Source organism: Podarcis raffonei, chromosome Z (assembly GCF_027172205.1).
Source record: "Podarcis raffonei isolate rPodRaf1 chromosome Z, rPodRaf1.pri, whole genome shotgun sequence".
In the NCBI taxonomy this organism is placed as follows: Eukaryota; Metazoa; Chordata; class Lepidosauria; order Squamata; family Lacertidae; genus Podarcis; species Podarcis raffonei.
In genome coordinates this window covers 33,720,531-33,742,650 of record NC_070621.1, presented here as the reverse complement: position 1 = coordinate 33,742,650, position 22,120 = coordinate 33,720,531, and the positions used below count along the sequence as shown (strand labels likewise).

The window sequence follows — 22,120 nt, the reverse complement described above, 5'->3', positions numbered from 1 at the left end:
TACTTTCTGACCTGTGCCTTTAATTGCTGCAGGCAGAAATTCAACAGATGTGGCTATCCCAGCATAGACATGAGATGAAGAAGTTTCACCTGTTGAATTTCTAACTGCTACACTGCTGCTAAAGGAGATGGGGGGGGGAGTGCCTTTCAGCCTCTGGCTTGTGCGCCTATGAACATTATCAATACTGAAGTGGGATGAGAAAAGCAGAAGAGAGCCAGGAGGCCTGCTGCATCAGATCAAGACTAGGCTGAGACTTTTCATGTCACAATTTAATCTTGCTGTAGATTGCAGGGAGGGGAAATGAATTTCTTAACCTGATGCAAATGGCCTGATTTGTTTTCCCATGCCTGCAATTCCTGAAGCTCCTTTTCAATGAAGCCACCCTCTGCGCGCACGCTGTAATCTGGGTGTGCAATGGATGTCTGAAATGTACACACCTCAGCTTAGCCATGGCCTACATATTCAAACTGGGTGGAAGGGTTGAGAGAAAAGGCATCTCAAGAAACTGAAGGACACAGGTGGATTGTGGCTAAACACATGTGTGACTTCAAACGCCAGAGCACATTGGAACTGGAGTAAACAGTAATTGGGTGCACAGCCTGAGAGTCATAGCATCTTTTTTTCCTGTTTTGCACCCAATAATAAAACCTCTCCCAGTGTTATTCCATAGCAACTGGTTGTTGTTGTTGCCACCATCATTTTAATTACATTTGCATCCCACCTTTCCTCCAAAAAGTTCAAGGTGGTGTACATGTGTCTTTCCTCCATTTACTCTTCCCATCAGACCCTACAATCAACCAGTGGGCATCATTGCTGAGTGTTGATTTCAACCCACGTGCAGGTTTTGCAGTGGCCCGCAAAGCCCACTTTCTGCCCAACCATGTCTTTACCTGCCTCACATCTGATGTCACACTGGATATCAGGTGTAGGGGCAGGTGCATGTAGCTTAGCCAGAACAATCTCGCAGGCCAAATGAGGATGCCTGGCATCTGCCCAACTGATCACCAACACTTGCAAAATGCTGTTTCTTTGCTTCCAAACTGCATCATGGGTCACCTGGAATCACTGCGACATCATGTGAGTGACAAGTGGGCAGGGCTCACTTGTCAAAAACATGACCCATGGAGGAAGTAAGGACCTGGTGTGCTCAATGGATCCAGGTCCCCACCCCTAATTGACCCCTCTAACCTCTATACCACACTTACAGCTCGGTTAAGTTAGTTTTTTTCACAGCTATTCCCCACCCACCCACACAACTGTTCACATCAGCACAGCTTCGTTAGTATCAGCTTCATTTCTGTACACTCCAGGAGAGGTTAATGGGGTGAGGATATATGTGCCCTATGCAAAGCTGTTCACACCTTGACTAGAGATGACTTCAGAACTTAGGGACTCCAATGGGTGTGAAGCTGGCTTGAGAAACAACACATCAAACAGTTGTATTTTCTAACAAAATACAAGATACACATGCCTTTTGGATAACATCAGGTGATCACTGATGTTTCTCAGCCCTCAGAAACACAAAGTAAACAGGAATGTGGACATGGCCTAATTAAGAAGCATATCACCACCAGGACTGGAAGCAGTAACCAGCCATCACGACTAGAAGTTGTTGACTGCCACGTCCTCCATCAAAGTTGGTGTCTGCCGCAGAGCTAGGTTTCCCGAGTGGTTTAAGAATCAGCCTCTTTTCCCAGTGAACTCTGGGAATTGTAGTTAATAGGGAGTCTTCTAACAACTTTCAGTACCCTTAACAAGCTACACTTCCCAGGATTCAGGGGCGGGGGGAGCCATGACTGCATATGGTCGTATGCTAGTCTTTTAAATGTAGAATGTGGATGGACCTACTTAACCTCTAAAGAAACATGCTTACTGTTGGAATTGGGGGGGAGATGTTTTCAAAACTTTTTCAAGAAAAAGAAAAGAAGTCTGCAAAGTGGTTGTGTAAATCTGGCCATGATGTTGTGAAACAGGAAATCATCTGTCTCAGTGCTATTTCCATTTGCTGAACTGAGGCTGAGAAAGCGCTGTGTATGAAAGGGCATGCTGCAGAAATCCACACACCCAGTGCTCTCAGGATGACCCAACTGCATAACCCTTGCACTTCTTAACCATCATGTGGCTGGGCTGATGCTCCAGGCCCAAGTATGTCTCTGTCACCAGACGCCAAAGTGTCTTCTGTGTCTAGGAGTACTTTACCAGTTGCACTGGCTCCCAGTGGTGTATAGGGTCAGGTTCAAGGTGCTGGTCTTGACCTTTAAAGCCCTTTGTGGCTTAGGGCCTTCGTATTTACAGGACCACCTCTCCTGCTATGCCCCGCAGAGGACCTTAAGGTCCATGAATAACCATAGTTTAGAGGTCCTGGGCCCTAAGGAAGTCAGACTATCCTCCACCAGGGCCAGGGCCTTTTCAGTGATGGCTCCGACCTGGTTGAATGCTCTGTCCTATGAGACTAGGGCCCTTCAGGATTTAACCTCCTTCCGCTGGGCCTGTAAGACAGAGCTATTCCGCCTGGCCTTTAATTTGAACTTAGCCTGATCTTTTATTTCCCTTCTCTTCCTTCCCCCTCCCCTTTTATGAAGATTACCTGCTCTGAGATCCCACAGCTAATTCTCCCCTGGCCTCCTCACTGGCCCAAGTAGGACCAATTTAGCCAGCTAGCCCTGGGGATTATTCTAATGCTTATTTTCCCTAAATTGATTTCTGAATTTTGAATTTTATTGTTATGCATGCTTTTATACTGTATTTTATGCTGCTTTTACAATTAAGTGTTTTAAATTTGTTGTTAACTGCCCTGCGCCCAGTTTTTGAACCGGGAAGGGTGGGGTATAAATAAAAAATTATTATTATTATTATTATTATTATTATTATTATTATTATTATTATCATCTTCATATAGGTTGCAACTATGACTACTCCTGGTCTGGGATACCCTGATCACTGTAGTCCATGCACTGGTCAAGTCTGGGTTGCTGTATGTTTTTCTATGTGGGGCTGCTCTTGGATTTGCCTTGGAAGCTCCAGCTGGTGCAGAATGTGGTGGCCAGACAGCTGACAGCTTCTGGCAGAGATCATGTAACACCATTGTTCCAACAGCTGCATTGGCTGTCCATTTACTACTAAACCAGATTCAGGGTTCTTGTATCAATTTGCAGAGCCCTGAACAACAGCTTAGGTCAAGGGTATCTCAGGGATTGCCTGAACTCTCATATCCCAGCTCAATCCCTGAGACCATCTGAAGGAGCATTGCTGGTTGTTCCCCAAGTTGGTGAGATCTTAAGAGACTGGAGAACTGGGCCCAAACCAACAAAATGAATTTCAATAGGCTCTACACTTAGGCAGGAAAAACCAGCTTCACAAATACAGGATGGGGGATACCTGGATTGCCAACAGTATGTATGAAAGGGTTCTAGGGGGTCCTAGTAGACAACAACATGAATCAACGGTGTGACACAGCAGCAAAAAAAAGCTGCATCAAAGTATAGTGTCCAGATCAAGGGAAGGAATATTAATGCCCTATTCTTCCTTGGTCAGACCATACCTGAAATACTTTGTCCAGTTATGGAATCTGTGCAGAGGAAGGCGACAAAGAGTCTGGAAACCGGTACTTAAGAGGAACGTTTGAGGGAACTGGGTATCATATTGAGCAAAGAGTTGAGTGCAGGCCCATAGCCAGTCATTTTTTTACTGAGGAGGCCTTACTTTGGGGTGGTATAGATAGGGGACATGGGCAAGTCAATATAGAACAGCCAGAACCTCTATACATCTGAACATATTTAGGTAAATATTAATAAAATACATCTACTAGAGTAAGTAAGTAAGTAAGTAAGTAAGTAAGTAAATAAATAAATAAATAATATTGTAGAGTTCGAAAGGCCCCCGAGGGTCATCTAGTCCAGCCCTCTGCAATGCAGGCATCAAACTGAAGAATCCCTGACAGATTACCTTCCAGCCTCTGCATTAAAACCTCCATGAAAGGAGTCTCCACCAGCTTCCAAGGGAGTCTGTTCCACTGTTGAACAGCTCTTACTGCCCAAAAGTTACTTTGGTGTTCAGTTGGAATTTCCATTCTTATAATTTGAATCCTTAATCAGAAAAGTTGTCTCATAGCTAAATTTTGCATGGTGATTCCTCAGATCAAGGAAACAGTTTTTTGTCTATGTCTAGATACATTTGGAAACTATTCTGAATCAAGACGGTGAATTAAACCTTTCAAAGCTGTATTGTTTTTAACCAAATTTAAGATATTGTAAGCAATGTTTGCATGATAGTCCCTGAGAAGAAGGAGCAGGCTTTGTCTGTGCTTGGATACAATTGGAAACTTTTCAAAACTGCACTAATTTTTAATCACTGATTTCAAAACTGAAATGCTTTCTTTTTCTTTTCTTTCTTTTTTTTTTTTTTTTTTTGCTCCAAGATCTGACAATTTCTGAGCAGTTGTCATGGCTTGCACCAGAAATCCTTGCATCACACTAACTGAACACACTCACATGCGCACAACCTGTGACTCCTGGCTGAGAATTCAAAGCTACCAACCTGGAGGAGGTAGCTGAGTCAAGGTTTGATGCCGAAGTAACAAGTTGCATAATGCATAAAGTCGGCAGCTTTTCAATTTAGAAAAATAGGGCAAGTAAGAGGAGACATGACTGAGATGTATAAAATTAAACATGTCATGGGGCAAGTAGATGGAGGAAAGTCCCGCCCCCCGCCCATAATACTAGACCTTGGGACTTGTATTTAAGCTGCAGGCTCAAATATTTCAAGACAGACAAAAGAAATTACTTCTTCAAATAGTGCATAGTTAAACAGTGGATTAGACAAATAACGTGCTTGCTAAGAGTTTCACAGACCTGATCAGGAGAGCTTTAAACTGGATCTTGAGGGAGAGGGAGACAACTTTACAGGTGGCAGAAGAACACCTGGTACTGGGGATAATCACTTCATAGATGCACAGGAAACTGAGGTGGTGCTCCAGAAACTTGCTAAAGAGCAAGAAACTACAAGAAGGAAGCAGCTGGAGTGAACTACTCATGATCTCAGTTGCCTCTACACAAATGAGTATACAGTGGTACCTCAGGTTAAGAGCTTAATTCGTTCTGGAGGTCTGTTCTTAACCTGAAACTGTTCTTAACCTGAGGTACCACTTTAGCTAATGGGGCCTCCCACTGCCACTGCGTCGCCGCCACATGATTTCTGTTCTCATCCTGAAGCAAAGTTCTTAACCCGAGGTACTATTTCTGGGTTAGCAGAGTCTGTAACCTGAAGCGTCTGTAACCTGAAGCATCTGCAACCCGAGGTACCACTGTACTCTACAGAGTATAGGAGACAAGCAAGATGAATTGGAACTTTTAATAAAGGATGGCAAGTATGACCTGGTAGGCATTACTGAAACCTGGTGGGATGACTGGAATGTAGGAATTGAGGGGTATAACCTGTTCAAAAGGAATAGACCAAACAGAAAGGGAGGAGCAGCAGCATTATATGTAAAGGATGTGTACACTTGTGAAGAAATCCATGACCTGGAGCACAGAAAGCAAATTGAAACTAGGAGAGGGAAACAACAGTGACCTTAGTGTGGCTGTCCGCTAAAGACCTCCAAGCCAGACTGATGACTTGGATGGCGCCTTCCTAGAGCAGATTACCAAACATTCAAAAAGGAGAGACAGAGTAGTCACGAGTGACTTCGACTTCCCCAATATCTGTTGGAACTCAAACTCTGCCAAGAATGTAGCGTCCAACAAATTGCTCCATTGGCTTCAAGTTACAAGAAAGGAGATTCCAGCCAAATATCAGGACAAACTATCTGACAGCAAGAGCTGTTCAACAGTGGAACAGCTCCCTTTGGGAGGTTGTGGACTCTGCTTCCTTGGAGGTTTTTAAGCAGAGGTTGGATGGCCATCTGTCATAGATGCTTTAGCTGAGATGCTTTAGATGCTTTAGGTGAGATTCCTGCATTTAAAGGGGTTGGACTAAATGACCCTTCAGGTCCCTTCCAACTCTACAATTCTATTATTCTTGGAGGATAAGACTGCCAGTGGCTGCTAACCATGGTGACTATATTTTACCCGCACTGTTGGAAGCAATATACTGGGGAGCACAAGTGGTGTTGTGTTCAGCTTCTGTCTGCAGGCTACCTATGGGTATCTGGCTGGCCACTGTGAGAACAGAGTTTGGGCCTGATCCAGCAGGACTCCTATGTTCTTACGTTCAAGTGGAGTATGATGCAGCAAGTTTGGCAGGACACACTTCTGACTGATTGCCAAAACTGGCTTATGGGGTTTGTTGAGAAGCCCTTGAACCCTCTGTTCAAGACAATGTGTAACAAGAAGAGATGAATCTGGCAGAAAACAAACCTTTGGTAAGGAACAAAGGTGGTAAATTCCATGGGGGGGGCAGGGAGCTGATAGCAAGGTCAGTCACCACACCACAACAAATAAATCAACTTTGGGACACAAGACAGCTGGAACTGTTCCTAGCACCCAGTATGGGTCTGGGTAAGGCATGTTTTTTCAGACCAAACGCAGCCCTTGAGCCTTGTAATGGGGCCCTGCTGGGTGCCTAACAAGCTCTATATGTAGTCCTAGACAGGCACCAAAACCAGGAGGGCTGTGGGCACTGATTCACATGTAATGAATAAATTCACAGCTGAGAGAACTGTTTTTGGTTGACATGTTCTTTCAGGCCTGCCCTGAATAAAAGGCAAATAGTGAAAGCAAAGCGAGAAGATAGAAGGGACCCTTCTCTTCACTATTACAAAGCTTCAAGCTATTTGGTATTTATCTTCCAAGCTCAAGTTTTCTCTCTAGTCACATCACAAACCTTTGGAACTGACTGCCCCAGAATGGAACAGAGAGCAACAACATTATCCTAATAGTCTTCCTCTCCTTGTGGCTGGTAGAAAAGTAAATCAATAACACGCCAGCAGTGGATTTTGAGTACCTTATTCCCCACCCCACATTATTTCATATCAACCAGAGATCATTTAAATAAACAAACAAATGAACAAACAAACAACTTTCGTAAATAAGTCCCATTGCATTTATGGAAACTTCAAGATGAGGGCAGAGAATGTTTCTCTGAATTGATTTGATTTTAAATTGATTTGGCCAGTGCTCATTTATTTAAAAATACAACCCCCCTCTGTTTACAATCCAGAGCAATTTTAATTTGTTAACCCTATTGTTTGCTCCAGGTAATTATTATTTTAAAAAAAGAAGACTATCTTATTCCCTATGCTGCTGTTAGTCTGGAATTAGTCTGAAAAAGAATTCCTTTTCGTGCAGAATGATTTTGTCTATTTGTGGGTGTGGGACTTCTAAAAAAATCCTGTGATTGCAAAATATGCAGTTAGTCTTTTGTTTAAATATCCCCTTGCCTGCCATTCATCTTTATTTTGCCTCCCTCCTGCCTGCCCTGAAAAGCATCTAAGAGACAATAACTGGAAGAAAACTGAAGGTAACTTAAATCCCCTTAAAGGCCCAAGCAACCTGACTTTAGTGTACAGCTGTCTGCTCCCTTACTGTTGGATTGGTTTGTGTTAGGACCCAGGAGACAGCGTGGCTCTAAGAGGAAACCAGTAAACCCTGCCAAGAGACTTACATGGTCCCTTTCCCAAATATAGTAAAGTTCTGGGTCTGGAAGCAGATGGGTGACTAAGGGAAGACAGAGAAACCAGTGTTAAATCTGCCCGCAAAAAAACCATTTGTGCTAAGCAGTGGATAATGCTTGATTTGACAAGGCCAAATTCCTGAAAAAGAGCTTTCTGAAGGCAACAGGAAGCAGGCCACTATTAGTTAAGAAAAGGTTTTTAAAACTATAGGGGGGAGGGGAGGGCTAAATTCATTATACCTTTGCAGCATAGTATAAGTCTTATAACATTATGAATGGTGTAGCTGGAAATGTATTTTCCTCCTCTCTCTCATATTTCTAACTTGAAGTCACACACTGATGCTGATTGACTGTAGGCTCGGGACTAACAAAAGGAAGCATTTCTTCACATGCTAAGCCATTAACCTATGGAACTTACTGCCACAAGGTATTGTGGTGGCCACCAACTTGGGTTGCTGTTCTGAAAAAGCTTAGATAAATGGAATCCAGGTCTATCCATAATTATGAATTAGGGCTGCTGCTCAGTTAAAGGCATACGCCACTCCAAGCACTTTTTTCTCAATAACCTGTGGGATTGGGAAAAGGCTCACTATCCCTATTTTAAAAGATGCAGATATATATAACAGGCATCATCTTAGAAGAGGCTTTCTTCCTATGTATGAAAGAAGAGGAAATGCCTCTATTGTGGTTTTCGTCACCTGCAGTTTCTGTAAGCACATTTGTTAAAAATTGTGCATATGTACCTGCTGCTTGATTTTACTCGGAGCCCTTTCAGACAATTAAATTCTCATACTCTCTAGAGACAATGAACTGAAGGAATGTTTCACATAGCTAAACTGCCACTAGAATCTTCAGCTATAGAGGCAGGCAGCCTTCAAAGGCCAGAGACTGGAGCATCCAGCTAGCAACATTTAGAAGAAGAAAAAAGAAAAGCTAAACAAGGTGGCCTTTGGAGTAATTGATTCCAGAGCAAGGCCCTTCTTTTGCAAATCCCAGAACAGTTGCAAACAAAGAAGACTAAAACCTGGCACTACAAAATTAGCAGTGCAATCCAGTATATTTCTTCTCAGATGTCACGGGGTTCAATTGTACTTACTCCCGGGTTTGTAGGTCAAGGCAATTTAAACACTTGTGGCAATTTAACTCTCCTCTTCATGGCATAGCAGGGAGAGGTAGCCTCGTTTATCTATCAAGGGCTGACACTGCCAATTTTAAATGAGTCAATGGATTACACTAAAGACTCGCACTGTGCATTGGTGTGAGATGTACACTCACAGATAGATTGAAGCAAACACTTGCCTCAGTATACAGTGACATTTGCAGTTACTGTGCATCAGACATGAAACATAACTTGTTAGAAGCAGCTGTTTCCCCATACCCCCCCCCCCACAGCTCACAGATCTGCTTCTGAAAAAAAGAATGACACTGGGTTCACAACACACAATGAAGAGTGGGGACATTTGTCTGAATCTACAGGCTCTCCTTATCAAATAGTGAAGGTAAAGGGACCCCTGACCATTAGGTCCAGTCATGGACGACTCTGGGGTTGCGGCGCTCATCTCGCTTTACTGGCCAGCATGACTAAGCCGCTTCTGGCGAACCAGAGAAGCGCACGGAAACGCCATTTACCTTCCCTCCAGAGCAGTACCTATTTATCTACTTGACTTTGACATACTTTTGAACTGCTAGGTTGGCAGGAGCAGGGATCGAGTAACAGGAGCTCACCCCATCGCAGGGATTTGAACCGCCAACCTTCTGATCAGCAAGCCCTAGGCTCTGTGGTTTAACCCACAGCGCCACCCGCGTCTCTCCTTATCAAATACATATGTGCAAATTTCTCGCCTACCTTCCAGTTCATATCTTTTTAGGTATTGCTTAAGGCTGTAATCCTATGTACACTTACTAAGCCCCAGTGAATTCAGCAGGGGCTCCTCCTATTCTGAGTGAGGATTTTCCTGCCAACTGAACTTTGCACAATTTTTTGGTGCAATTTCAGTAGGCTTGTCTTGTGCCGGCATCAGAAAGCAGGAGTGTTAATCAGAGGCACTATTTGAGTCAGATTACAAGGGGCAAATTACAAGGTCCCAAACGATTCTGTAGCAGCAATTGCTGCAACATCTTCCTTAAAATTTAAAAAAAACATTTTACAACATAGGCATGCTACTCCTGAATAAAGTTCCAGAAAATACCTTGAGGCCAGCCACATACTTTGGTCAAAGAAAAAGTGAGGTTGTGACTTGAACACAGGGTATTCAGGAATTAACCAGTGAAGATTTCCCACCGCTACCCTCAGCAGCATGGGAAAAAGCATGATCACTGTTTATCCCTTGCAAACAAAGATGATGCAGAGGGCAGTAAACAAACTGGCAACTCTCCCACCCACTCGTCTCCTTCTCTCCACCCCCATTCTGAAATGGAAACCGACCTGCCAGCAAATGGGTACAGTGAGTCAGGCCTGGTGTACTTATGATTTCCAGCCAAGATAATGTATCTGAAGCATCCCTGCCAGAGCTGGCTTACCTGCCATGTAAGGAGAAAGCAGCACTGGCAACCATATTTGGCTAATTGTTTTGAGTCTTCAATTCATGTTAATGCACACTGTGTACTTTTGCTTCTGGCCTGACCAGCACCCTTTGTGATCAAAGGATGACTGTGATCAGAAGGCATTCTAGCAGCCTCTGTAGCCTCCTCCTGGGGCATCTTTGATGCCTGCATAGTTTGTAAGGACTGCTAGCAAGGGGTGCTTGCTGGAAGCACTACAAGAGCCTAGGCCAGCCATCTGTTTGTGTTCAGTCTTCTTCTTCCTGGGTGATCACTCATAGCCAAGTAAGATTGTTTTCCATGAACATGGTCTTAACAGTGAGTCCGTAAGTGACTGTGGAGGCCAATTCTGGATGCACATGTCCTTCCACAGTGGGGACATAGGTTTCCAGGCAGAAGTTAATCACGGTGAGGGTTTGCCAAACGTGCCTTCCTCTTAGCTCATTTCTCCCTTTCATCCTGAGTTCGAGCATCTTCAAAGTCCACGACACCTTCCGTAAAGGCTGTTCTTCAACTGGAGTGCTCACAGATCAGTGTTTCCCAGGTGTCAGCGTTTATACTAGATTTTTTTTTACATTTGCCTTGAGAGAGTCTTTAAACCTCCTTTGTTGACCACCAGGAATTATTTTTTTCCATTTTTAAGTTTGGAATAGAGTAGTTGTTTTGGAAGACGATAATCAGACATCCAAACAACATGACCAGTCCAACAAAGTTAATGTTGAAGAATCATTGCTTTGACACTGGTGATCTTTGCTTCTTCCAGTACACATAATGTGTATGCATAGATTTAGAATCTGTACCAGTGGAGGCTGACCCCCTAGGACAAATGGGGCACTGCCCTACCAACCTCCGTCTATCCTCAGCCAGACCCTGCCTGTCTGCCTTCTAACTTAACAAGCAGTCCAAGGGGTGACACAGCCTATCAGCTTCCTCTTCCTTAGTCTCAGCAGTGCGCTGGTAGAATTCAGAATGGAAGATGGGGAGAAAACTGAAACTGATGGACTCTGCTTCTCATTGGCTGTGACTCTACTTTCTGTTTGGGCTTCCTGCCTTCCACTCCACCAGTCCCAATGGGCACCACCCATGAAGAAAGTTGGGGTTTCCTCCCTGCCCCAGGTAAGAGCTCATATGCTTCTTACAGCTGTGCAACAGGAAAATATTCAGCAATTGTTTTTCTTAGAAAGGTAATGCCCTGATAGGTAAGCATTTCCCCCTTTACATGCTGTCTCTTAATATTGTTTTATAGGTACAGAATACCTAACTACTTTCTGCCTGTTAGAAGAAGGGTCATCTAGCAGCCTGCTTGCATAGGACTTACAACCTTTGCATTGGCTTCTGCTGTTGTCCCTTTAATTACTGGGCTGGCCCTTCCGTGAGGCAACATGCTGTAGCTGCCTCAGGTGGCAAATTTCAAGGGGTGGAAAGTGGTTAGAAATGTGTGCCCTGTGTTCTGCTCTGCAGCCCCTAAGCTTGCTTGCTGCCCAAGGCTGTGGTAGAGGACTTTGTTCAATCACCAATTGTGGAGTAAGATTCAACTACCAGTCTAATCAGATTTTGTGCACGGCATGGGAAATGCACCATCTTGCCCATTACCTCAGGTAGCAAAATGGCTTGGGCCACTCCTGAGCTGCAGGTAGTCATGTTGAATCCCCCTGCGGATGATTTTTGCAGATCAAACATCTGTTCTTCCTTGCAAGCTAAGGTTGGTTTTCAACAGCAAGAGACAAGAACAGGCCAGACTTTATTTTCTGGCCAGCTGGCAGCCCCACAACAGATAGGTACATGGTGAGAAGCCAGTATTTGTAAGTTGCGTTCAGATTACTTTTCGTAAAATAAAAAATTGAGCAACTTCAATTAGAAAAAATAAGAATAATAGAGTGCTGGGCTTGATGTGGGAGACCAGGGTTTGAATTCCCACTCATTCACGAAGCTCACTGAATGATCTTACACCAGTCACAGTCTCTCAGCCTAACCTACCTCATAGGGTTGTTGTGAAGATAAAATGGGGAGGAAGAGAACCATGTATGCCACCTTAAGCTCCCTGAAGGAAAGGTGAGGTATAAATGTAATATTAAAATAAGCAACACAAGAAAATGAAAAGTTTCCTCTCTGGCTCAAGATACGATTTCAGCCAGGGGTGGGTCATTCTTTGCCCTCCAAGTGTTGTTGGGAACCAACTCCCATCAGCCCCCCAGCCAGCATTGCCAATGGCCAGGGATGATGGGGACTGTAGTCCCACAACAGAAGAGTCACACATTCTGTATCCCTGCATTACATGAGTCTATATAGGAGGCTGCTAATCATACCATTGGTTCATCTAGCCCAGAATTCTCAACACTGACTGACAGTGGCTCTGTATGGTTTCAGGCAGGGGTCTCAATCAGTCCTACCTGGAGATTCAACCTGGGACCATCTGCATGCAAAGCACTGAGCTACAGCACTCGAATTTAGAAAAGGGGACAGTAGGAACTGTAGTTTGCAGCGTTGCTTAGGGCCAAATGGTCCTGTGCCAACAGAAACCAGGATCTGATGCTTACTTGTAACACATCTAAAAGGCTAAGCTAAACTTTAACCAAGCCCCTTGTTCTCTCCCTCCTGCCTTCAGCTGACTAGAGGCAGATCTCCGCTTTCAGCACCCCAAGCCCTTATCAAAAGCTGCCTTTCCATTTCCTTCCCCAGTCACTAGCCAGGCCACAGTTACCTTCTGATGCCAGTCTGTTCTTGTTTGTATGCAATTAGTTCTACTGGCTTTATTATCATGACCAGCCAGAGTTTGCAAGGGGGCAGGGAGGAAACACTGAGGAGAAGGCACAAGTATTTAAAGAGATTGTGCCAAGCACTTGTGTCTTTTACAACTATACAACAACCTGAAATCCTAACAGGTACTATTTTATGTAAAAGTGATGGGTTGAGTGTCCCCATGGCTTTTTTTCCAGGCAGAACTCACTGGAACTCAGTTCTGACACACCCCAGGTGGGTGCCATTGCCCTTCTAAGAGAACAAGGGAGGTGTTTGTGGTGAATTCCGGCACCTCTTTTTCTAGAAAAATAGCACTGAGTGTCCCCATCCTTGTGCAGCTGTTTCAAGGCACAGGGGTCTGTGTGTGTGTGTGTGTGTGTGTGTGTGTGTGTGTGTGTTTCTAAGTGCAATCCTAGCTTGAGTGCATTTTAATTAAATAAAAGGGTTTTAAGGAAATTGCTAAATGTTATTCTTCAAAAGCTGTTTATTCTCCTTAATTTCTGCTGGTAGCTTTGAAACTTCTTGATTCTGTACCCTAACTAGCATGAGTTCATAACAAGAGCAGATACAGTGGTACCTCGGGTTACATACGCTTCAGGTTACAGACTCCGCTAACCCAGAAATAGTACCTCGGGTTAAGAACTTTGCTTCAGGATGAGAACAGAAATTGTGCTCCGGCAGCGCGGCGGCAGCAGGAAGCCCCACTAGCTAAAGTGGTGCTTCAGGGTAAGAACAGTTTCAGGTTAAGAACGGACCTCCGGAATGAATTAAGTACTTAACCTGAGGTACCACTGTAATCAGAAGCAAGTCATGCTTGATGGCAAAGGTCAGGCAGGTGGGCGTGGCTTGGCCAAAATAGCTCAGTCAGTAAGAGCATGAGGCTCTTAATCTCCAGCGCCACATTGGTCAAAAGATTCCTGCATTGCACAGGGGTTGAACTAGAGGCCCGCAGTGGCCCCTTCCAACTCTACAATTCTATGATTCTATGAAATGGTGGCATAGACTATAGGGAAAGCCCTACTAAACAGTGGTGCGCAGTCATTGGGCAAGAGGGACTTAATGTTTCCCTGGTGCCTCCTTCCCAAAGCTTCTTCCCTGCTTAGAGAAGGAGGAGCAATGCTCAAGGGAACAACGTCATCCTCCCCCCCCCAAAAGAAACTCCTTTGCAAGCTAGTGCCTCTGGCCCTAACTGTTCCCCTATGAAAAATGTCACCGCACGCCACCGATACATACTGATAAATATAAATATCACACGGGTGAAGATATAGAGACATTCATTCCGAAATGTTGCTTAAATCACATAAACACCCCGCCGCCTCCATCCTGCATTTGTAAATTGAATGAAAAATGCACACTGTTGAAAATGTGTGTTCTGAGTATAAAACGACCTGTTCTATTTCACTTTTTATACCGCATTAATGATGTTCACAGAAGTTTCATGATCTGTGTTAATATGCTTCATCAGAAGTAAGTCCTGCCATTCAGAGGGAGTTTACTTCCTGGTAAATCAAATGCTGCTAATAAAGATGGCTAACTTCCTTCCTTTCTTTTTCTTTTTCTTTTTTTTTGTAAGTGCCCTGCCCTTTAATGACAGCCTGACATGCTGAAATGTAACAGGTGAGGCATTTCCCTGCCATTGAGATGAAGTGTTGGAAGATGGTCCACGGGTTTAATTGCTGCATCTTGGGCTAGTCTTAGAGCATGGGTAGGCAAACTAAGGCCCGGGGGCCGGATCCGGCCCAATTGCCTTCTAAATCCGGCCTGCAGACGGTCCAGGAATCAGCGTGTTTTTTACATGAGTAGAATGTGTCCTTTCATTTAAAATGCATCTCTGGGTCATTTGTGGGGCATAGGAATTCATTCTTTTTTTCTTCTTCAAAATATAGTCCGTCCCCCCCCATAAGGTCTGAGGGACAGTGGACCAGCCCCCTGCTGAAAAACTTTGCTGATCCCTGTCTTAGAGGCACCCAGGGTCTGGCAACTTCAGACATAGCCTGCTCCCTTTTAGTCATGTTAATTTTGAGCTCTTCCCATTCGTTTTTGATGTCTCAGCTGGCACAAGAACAAATGGGCAGGCCTTGCCTGTCATCAGCAGTCCTCTGTCTTCGATCTTCAAGAAACACCAGGAGATGTTTGAGAGTGCTGGGGAAATGCTTTAAAATGTTTGAAAAGTCTTAAAAGGATGCCTGCATGAAGACAGCCAACTATACCCCAGAAATACTCACATGTGACTGTCTCATCTCTGAATCCATTCCACAGCAGGTTGCCTCTAAGGAATGACCAGTGGAACATGAAAAAGAGCCTCTCTCTTTTTCATCTAAACTGGTTAACAGCCAAGCAGCTTCTGTTATCACCTAAGGATGCAAATTCTACTATGGAGCGTATCCCTGGGCAACTGTTCCCATGGAAACCTGGTCTCACATCACAAAGCCAGTTCAAAGGTCCAGACAATAGGTCTCCCAAGGAAGCTATGGTTGGTATCTGCTGCTGACTACTCAAGTGTAAATTGACAACAACTGTGCTTGCTTTCATGAGGCTCCTCTGGATCAGCCTGAGAGTGGATTATTATAGCTGTACACTTGTGTAAACGAGAGACTGTTGAACTTGAGATGCTTATCTCAATGCTCCCAGCTAAGAGGTCCAGCTGTGTAACTTGATGCCTGCTCAGCCAGCCAGCCAAATAAAGGTCACCAGCGAAACTAACACCGCTTCTCCTGTTCTAATCTTATATTGAGCAGTCTTGGTTGCAGGCAAACCAACCAAGCGTCAAGTTGCATCTAAGTTACTAATAAATGTAATGTAACATACTACTTTAGTGCACCACAGTTAGGCTTGGGGAAGAAATTAGTTTGGTTTACAATTTAATGTGAGCCTACATCCAAATCCAGGGTACACCTGCATTAGCTCAACCAGACATCTTCACTGCCCCTGCTACAACAAAGCATGTCTCTCCCCATTTCGGTCTCTACAGCCACAGCAGGCGCCGTAACTCTCCAACGGTTCGACTTCAGCCCCGAAGTTGCACTCTTCCACTGTCTCCAGAGACAGGTGGATGCCAATCAACATTTAAACTGAAAAAACTATCCTTGCAAAAGCACATTTCTGGGCCTTTCTGCATGCAGTAAGTAAACAGTTGTATGATGTAATGTTTTTCAAAAATAATTTTTAGCTGCTTGTATGCACCTTTGGCCATATGTTGCTGATATTGGAGACGGTGTGTGTGTGTGTGTGTGTGTGTGTGTGTCCTTCCCACACTAATGGTGGATTGTGCCTGAATTGAGAAAAGTTGTGTGGCTGTTGTCACATCCCTTCGGTACCTTTCTTGTTCCTCCAGCCAGCAAAGGTTTCTGTTATGAATATGCACATTTGGGTTGGCATTTTCAGAGCTTTTTTCTATTTCATTATTCATTTAATGCCTGCTGTTCAAGAATTCTAATCTTGCGGGAGTTTAGGATATCAGAAGGGAAATTACGGTATGCGCCTGCCTGACCTATGGCAACCTGGTTATTTGTAATGTAATTTTGCCTGCAGTTAACAACAGCTATCATGAGCAGTACTTTGACCTAATACCATCATCTCTGTCTGCTACATCTCTCCTCTGGAATGAGCTTGCAAAATGACAGCCCACATGAGTGAGAGGGAGGTTGCAAGAAACAGACGCTCCCAAAACACACCCACCAATCCTCAGCCCCTACACACAAAAAGCAGGACAATGTTTGTATACATGTCACACAAATGAAAAATAGTGAGGATCCATTCCAACAAAGGTCAGTAGAAAATAAAGCAGGGGTGCTTTTTTTAGTACATTATTCTGGAACAGAAGCTGAATAATGATGACATAGTCTGGTAGCATGCCATTATTATTATTTTTAAAAAGACCCCAGCAACTATACCATTACAAATTTCAATTTTGTGATACCACAAAAATGTGTACAAAAATGGTTGCATTAGGGGGAAGTTTGCATTAAAACTTCACGTATTACTGAAAATACCCAAAAATGTTTTTATTAGGATGAATTAGCATTAAGATGAAGACAAATTTTGGAGAGGACTCCTTGTTAAAAACTTGCAAACTGATAAAGAAATGCGAAGAACTGGACTGGGGGGGGGGGGAGAGAATCAAGGAATGGAGAGAACTCAAAATCAAAATTTCCAAGCTGCCGCATGACGCAGTCTTCAAAAATTGCTAGTGACAAAACTTCTTAAAAAAGTAGTGTGCTTATGAGGTCTGGAATCGTTGGTTTGTTTGTTTGTTTTTTTAAAAAAAACACATTGAAAGTGCCATGAACACCACCTAGAACATGTATGTATTGTAAATGGCTCAGAAACTGTGGTTGGTCCAGACTTTAAACTGGAAGGACTGAGTATTTTTACCACATTACATCTGTACTTTGCCAGCTGCCGGACTCCCAGTCTGATCCTAGGCCAAATTTAAAGAGATGGCTTGGAACCAGGGTACCTAAAATAACACCTTCTCACTGGCAGGGCCTATCCCGAGTCACAATGCGGCTATAGAGCTCAGAGGTCAACCGTCAACATTTCTCAGGTGAAAATAGGTGCATAACCCATACATCTTACTGGCTTACTGGCTTGCCCCAGCCACTCTGGGCAGCTTCCAACATACATAAAACACAATAAAACATTTTTTAAAAAAATTAAAAACCCAACCCTTCCCTATACAGGATTGCCTTCAGACACCTTGGGGATCAGATAACTCCATACCCTCCAACATTTCTCCAAGGAAAATAGGGACATCCTAAGGGAAAGTGGGACATTATGGGATCAAATCAGAAACCAGGATGGCTTCTCTAAATCAGGAATGTCCCTGGAAAATAGGGACAGTTTGGAGGGTCTGTCAATGTGATTTACTCATAGCTACAGGAGAAAAGATGCCCCTTGTTCATCACCATCACACACCTGATAAAGTCCTTTGACCCTGTCAGCTGAAAAGGACTCTTCACACTGCTCAGCAGTTTAGGATGCCCACCTAAGCTCCACAAGATTATTGTGTCCTTCCATGGGAACATGCATGGCACCATCCAGTATGATGGTTCGTCCTCAGGTGCCTTCCCTATAAAGAGCAATGTGAAACAGGGCTGTGTTCTCATCCCAATTCTCTTTAGCATATTCTTGCCCCTGTTTGTCTCCTGTGCCTTCACCTCAACTGAAGACGGTGTGGATTTCCATTCAAGGGGCAACTGGGGTCTTGTTCTGTTCAACCTGGAATGTCTCCATGCTAAGATAAAAGTGTGTCATGTTCTTATCACAAGGCAGGACAGAGTCTCAAACAAATATGTGCTCTTCCAAGTCCACATTCCCAACATGCTCCCACTTCTGTCTCAGCAAGGTCAATGCTGGCTTGATCGTGTACACAGAATGGAAGATGGCAGAATCCCCAAGGACGTGCTTTGTGGAGAGCTGACATCAGACACCAGGCCCCTTGGCAGACTAACTCTACATTATAAAGTTGTCTGCAACATGACATGAAGCCTGGTAACATTAAACATCCCCCCTCTCCACTGTGTAGGAGTCACTTGCAGAAGACTGCTGTGCCAGGAGACAGACAGTCAGGCCCTGTATCCACAGCAGTGATCAGAGGAGAAATGACCACTAGGTGGAGCACAGAGAGAAGAAAAGCCATGGTGCATCTGTCACAGCAAAACTGGATGCTTTCATCTGTCCCAGCTGCAATAAAATGTGTCTCTCCCATACTGGTCTCCACAGCCACAGCAGGTGCTGTAATTCTCCAACCACCTCAGATGGCACACTCTTCCATTGCCTCTTGAGACAGACAGATGCAAACACCTTGCCCAAACCTAAGGATGCTCTTCAGAAGTGCTGTTGCAAGTGGCCCCTGCCAAATGAAGTAAGGTAGGTAACATGTAGGGCATGTAGGGTGTGGTACCTTTTCCAACCCAAGAGACAGCTGCCCTTGTGGGCAGCCATCTGGGAGCCACATACAAATGATGGACATAGCCAGAAGCAGAAATACACAGTATAATGGATGTGACTCTTTCCTTTGTACAGTAGACTAAATTCAAGCCATGCAAAAGCCAGATCTTTCTACATACTTGCACCCACACAGAATAACAGAGTTGTAGAATTGCAGAGTTGGAAGGATCCCAAGGGTCATCTGGTCCATCATTTATTTTGTTATCACCACGTTGGGCATTGCTTTCCTTTTTTGGCGAAGACAGAGGCAAAGTAGGTGTTGAGTAGTTCCACCCAATAGCATTTCTCCATCTTCTAGACACAGAGGACCTACTACTTGCTTGTTCTTCCTCTTGCTTTGAACACAGCCAAAGACACCTTTTATTACTGTATTATTATTAACCTCTCTTGCAAGCCTGAGCTCATTCTGAATTTTTGCCTGCCTGACCTTCTCCCTGCAACTGCTGGCTACTTGTGTATACTTCTCCTTTGTGATTTCCCCTTTCTTCCATTTATTATATACACCCTTCTTAAATTTCAGCTCATTTGTAAGCTCCTTATGCAGCCAAACTGGTTTCTTTAGAGACCTCTTACTTTTCTTTCTTTCACAAGCATTTAGCAATACAAATGTTAAAAATAACAGTTAATGAGAAAATAAACATTTAAGTAAGCATATTAATAACAATAAAACAAGATATTGGATGTTCATTTGCATGCTAACTCTCACAACCAGTTATTGTTAGGGGTGTCAGATAAGGAGTATCCCAGACACTGAGATTTCATGTTCCAAACCTGAGACCTAGGGGCGGCTACCGGTGATGTCACAGAGGCAGGCCCTAGTGATGTCATGGAGGCGGTCAATGGAGACAGAGGTTAATTGGGAGAGGGGAAAGGAGAAGTGCAGGGGGGACCCCCTCCCCACCAATTATCTATGTTATAATTTGCAGCTATAGCTATAGCTCTTTTCCTCAAATTAACTGCAAGGACTGGTTTGCATGTAATGCCTATCTCTGGCTTGTCCTTTACTACTTCATTAAATACAGAAGTTGGGGAGGACCAAAGCATTGCCTTTTGAGCTGTGTTTACCAGCATGCAGCTCATTCACATTTCAAGCCCAGTTTAAAATAAACCATGGTTTAATGTGACACCATTATTGGCTTCTGATTTTAGTCTGGAGTTTAGCCAAAGTGTGAGTCTTCTTCCTGTCTAATGCAGAACTCATTTCCCAGCAGATTTTAATGCATCTAAATTGTTTCCCATAAAGTGCGCTGTGCTCAACCCTGCATGCACACACACACATAGTTTAAATATGCACCAGTTCTGTGTGAGAGAAAGTGACAACCCCATCAAGGCCACCCACCTGTGTAGGGACTTCATTTTGCTTTTCAAACTACTTTCCTTGGAAGATTTATAGCCAAACGCTGTAAGCAAGGGGTGGACAACCTTTTAATCTCTCAGAGCCCACATTACCTTGTGGGGTGATATATCAGCTGCATACTGGTGTTCTGTGGGGCTGAAGACAGTATTGGGCAGGGTGAAATCCAGGAGGGGGGCACCTCTCTTCTCTCACTCTTCCTGACACCTGTCTCTTTCTGACAACCCTTTCTCTTCCTCTCTCTGTCCCTCCTTGCCCAACATTCTGCTGGGAGAAGGAAAGATTGTTTTTGCAAAAGTCTGACACGATTCCTTTCACAGAGCTTTTGGCATGAGAGCCACCTCCGCTCTAATCACTATACTACACCACAGTCTTCCACTATTTTTTGTCCCCCCCCCCTCTTCTCACTGCCCTTCAGCACAGCAGACTTTATCTAGGACACAACTTTAATCTGCTCAAATCCCTCACAGTTAACTAGTTTTATAGCACTCTCATCTTCTAGCTTTTCTGATTTTACCACCTTTCTCCAGTGCCCGACTAGTCTAGTTTGCAGGGTTGGCTCAATACATTTCACCCCTGTAGGCAAAATTCCCCCACCCATGCCCCTGCCCCAATGATACCCACAAATCTGAGCCTCTGCCCTTGTTGGCATACACCCAAGGAAACCAGGGCAATTGGCAGGCCCCCAGCTGGCTCCAGCCCACTGGCTGGTGTGCCGGGCAAACTCCGGCCCTTGGTGCAGCATGAATCTGTGCCCAGGCTTCAGAAGACTGAGCACACAATTCAGCAGAATAAACACTGCACAGACAGAAGTGGCACAAGAGGCTGTGTGAGCATATTTACAAGCAGGTTTATTCAGGGTAGATCAGGACAAAAGGAAAACATGTCTGATCTCCTTCGTGTCCAAAGCAAAACAGAAAGCTATACAGTGGTACCTCGGGTTAAGTACTTAATTCGTTCCGGATGTCTGTTCTGTTATGTACTGAAGTTCTCACCCTGGGCCAGCAGGGGGATACTGTAGATAGTTTTCACTCAGGTCAACATATGCAAATAAGGGATTGAAAGTGACATTCAGTGATTGGATAGTTACAGAAAGTGGTTACTGTTGTGTTCTAGCGGAGCTCTATAGAAGCAGGCTGGCTGAACCCTTCAGTTCAGTTCAGTTCTGTTCTGTTCTGACCTGTGAATAAACAAGAGCTGTTTGAAGAATCACTGTGTCGTCTGATATGTTCACCCACAACTTAACACGTTCTTAACCTGAAACTGTTCTTAACCTGAAGCACCACTTTAGCTAATGGGCCTCCTGCTGCCGCTGTGCCGCTGGAGCCCAATTTCTGTTCTTATCCTGAAGCAAAGTTCTTAACATGAAGCACTAATTCTGGGTTAGCGGAGTGTGTAACCTGAAGCATATGTAACCTGAAGCGTATGGAACCTGAGGTACCACTGTACACAAACAGAAGTTCCCAGCATACTGAGCTGGAGTGTAAACAGACATGTGACACACAACAATCATGCCTGTTTCTTAAGGTGGAACAGAACATCCCAACAGTCCTGTCCCACCCTCTCCCTGCTTCTGCTGTTGTGCTCACACTGCTGCCAGCCCTGCCACCACAACTCACCTGCAGCTGCACCTGTGCTGCTGCCATGATCCAGCTGCTGCTGCAAGGGTACAGCAATGAGGGCACAGCAGCAGGGGTGAGGGCAATGGCACTTTGTGGGTGGCACACGCAAAGCCCCAGCAGGGCTGTCACCTGCACAACAGTGGTGGCAGGGAGGGGGTCAGATCTGCCACCCAAGGCAAATGGCTTCACCTCGCCTCATGCACAATAAAGAGGATAATACCACGTACCACCCTGAGCTTCCCAGAGTGAGAATATAATATGAAACATGCTAAAATTAATCATGTAAAAGGGCACCCAAGCGTAG

General features: G+C 44.4%; 1 protein-coding gene across 1 annotated transcript in view; it reads right to left on the bottom strand.

Annotated features, from left to right (window-relative positions):
• The window catches only part of XKRX (XK related X-linked), a 40,100-nt gene extending 24,868 nt beyond the window's left edge, over positions 1-15,232 (bottom strand). The window contains exon 1 of the mRNA XM_053373804.1: positions 15,114-15,232. The gene's annotated coding sequence lies outside the window, so the exon portion shown is untranslated. The remainder of the gene's footprint in view (positions 1-15,113) is intronic.
• Positions 15,233-22,120: the final 6,888 nt, after the last annotated feature.